We start from the raw sequence: 2,925 nt of genomic DNA on the forward strand, positions 1-2,925 counted from the left end.
ACATCGCTTTTGGCCAGTGTTCAGGGAGGCACCGACTGGCCCCGGAACAAGTTATAGGCAAGTCTCTTCTGCTACGTTCTGCAAATAGGCCTTTCGAAGGGACGATGGGTCAGGTAAAAAGAGGTAGAGTTGGTGGGAAATCATACTCCTCAGGCAACCTTCCTCAGAACTGGAGAAGAAACTTCTGTCATGTCTGTAGGCAATTTACCTTGGCTCGTGATGATTGCAAACCTCAGAATAACTAAGGTTTGCTCACCTGCAAAAGCAACATGAGATCTGCCCACCCATCCATCCTGAGACGCGGCGCCACGGCTGCCGTAGGACACACGCGCCAGGCCTTCTGAGTGCAGGAATACCAGACCTCTCCCCTCACAGCCAGAATGCTGCTTCCAAATCTGGAGGTGCAAGTAGACAAACCAACCGATTCCTCTTCCTGCATGGAGACGCGTTACCCCAGGACGCCAGCTAAACACGGAAAGGACCGAACCACGGGATGGACATGGGCAATGGCCCAAAAGAATGGTACAGCCTAAGAAAGGATAAGTAAAGCAAGGGAAGAAACAGAGGGGGCTGGAGCAGCAGTGACAGCGAATCGGACACGTAAACAGCACACGAGGGGAAACAGTGGTCACCGTAAGCATTCCTTTATGTTAAAAACTGTATCTAACCGCGTCTCTAACAGCTGCAAATGGTGGTAGTTCACACATCAAGGACTGTGGCTACCAATACGGGAGCGAAGGGAACGTGCGTGGGAAGTTGGGTGGTGCGGGAACGAAGAGCTTCTTGTTGATTTGTGACGGCAGGGCTGGAAGCCTGCAAACCCTGCTCAGTCCAGGACCCGCAGGTTCTCAGCTGCTCAGAAAATCACGTTCCCCTTATTTATGACCCAAGGATAGATAGATGCTTTGGGGACCTTGTGGGCATTTTAAAGTCAGTTCCTACGGTCAACTCCAAGTCTCTTTTATAGCCGAGTCACCTGGTTTCGAAGTGTTGTTTCCAACTCCTTGCAGGGCTGTCTTCCTGTCCCACGTCCTCCCCAGTCCCACCCTCCTCACGTGCACCCGCTGTCCTGCGGCTCAGCCTGCTCTTCCTCCATGCTGTCCCACTCCTTGCCACTCTTCCCCCCTTTGTCTCTACCTCACTTCCTTCCATTTTGCCTCTCCACTGCCTTCGCCCTTCCCAACTAACCCTTTACTGTCACACTCCAGACTTTCTCGAGTTTTGACAAGTTTCTTTTCCGAAACGGGAAGTGGTAAACCAACCTACTACACCACGCAGAGTCTTCTGGTAAAAATCCTGTCGCTCCATCTGCCCCCCGCTTTCTACCATCTTCCTTTTGTTTGTCTTGGCTACTCTTTTGCCTACTCTTAAATTGCGAACTCTTTGAGGGCAGTGCCAGAATCCGGCCCGTAGAATTCCATGAGGCACCTAATATGCTAGATATTATAAAAGGTCCTATTTTAATTTTTTGCCTTTTGACTTTCAATGAACTCACTGAAAATCCAAGTAAGCAGGACTCGAAGCAGACAGACAGACGTGTCCTGTCAACAGGAAGTTTCTCTTGCATAACTTCTCTGGCAGTTCTGGAAAGCTGAACGCGGTTGGGTTTATTTTCCTCACCGCAAATTAATAGTCAGGACAAAAGTGAACCCATAAAGAAAAATCATTTCTGAGAAAGGAGATTCTAGAAAGGCAGATGATTTTTAGCACGCAGAGCTGCCCTCGTGAAACATCTGCTATGACGTAGTCCTGTTCTGGCCACAGACCAAGCATATCAATAGCTCCACAGAGTAATGGGATAAGAAATGGGAAAATTGCCATTGCTTGTTTAGCAGCTTGTTTTGCTGATAAATGTCTGTCACTTTTCAAATAGCTACAGTGTAATTGTTTTTTGGGGAAAATATTTCCTTGAGCAGGAGGCTTGCAGGCCATTAGCTATTTCCCATCTGTGCTGGTGTTTTAATACACCACACATACACTTTGCTCCCTATCAGAAATTATTCACAGCTTTTGGTTACGGACAGGCAGCCTGAAGCTTAGAAATCACGTCTGTCCTTCAAGTTTTCTCTACAGAAAATTTAAACCTCAAAATCATTAGAACCAGTAAGTATTTTTTGAAAGAACCTCTGAAGACTGCCAGAAAAAAGCACGCTTCTTAGACACCTGTAATTTTAAAATAATGAATGACTGCACAAAAGCAGGAGCTGTCTGACTAAAGCTGTGGCCACCGCCTGCTTGCTCCACGGCGAGAGGCAGAGCGCCACTCAGCCAAGCGCTGCCACGTGCTGGAGTTCACCTCATCCCTTTTCAAACTGCGCCATGAACGTTTCTGAATTCCACCTGACAGCTGCTGGGACAGACAAGGGACAGACCTGTTTAATATCACGCAATACCTCTAGTAACTATCTGCTTTCGCTTCACACGCATACACCCAACATGCAGTTACTTCGGTAAATTTAGCTCTGCCAAAAGACACAGAACTATACTCTTACCTGCATCAACTGAAATACTAGATGCATACCTTTCAGGGGGGCCGGGGGGGGACATTCCTTATTAATAAGTATCCTTCTCCTTTCCCTTCCCTCCTCCCATCAGAAAAAAAGCAGAGAAAAAAGGAGAGATGTAGAAATGTGGGTACCATTGCAGATTTATTCCAGCAATAAACTCGTTTTGTCATCTGAATCCTTTGCATTCTTTTTAATTCAAGAAGATCACATGAAGTTTCTCTCCTAACTAGTTTTTAGACTTCGGAGAATAACGTTAGGGAGAAAAAGAAAAGAGATTCAGGAGTAGAAAGCACCCCTCAAAGTACGAACATAAGGAATGGAGTGAAATTTCCAAGTCAAGTCCTGCACAGTGGGAAACTCGCGCTTGTTGTTTACCACTGGGACCAACAGGCAAAAGGACCAACGTACAGGCAGTGAC

This window comes from Nipponia nippon, unplaced genomic scaffold, assembly GCF_047370975.1.
Source record: "Nipponia nippon isolate SJK-2023a ecotype South Korea unplaced genomic scaffold, ASM4737097v1 scaffold_4, whole genome shotgun sequence".
Lineage (NCBI taxonomy): Eukaryota > Metazoa > Chordata > Aves > Pelecaniformes > Threskiornithidae > Nipponia > Nipponia nippon.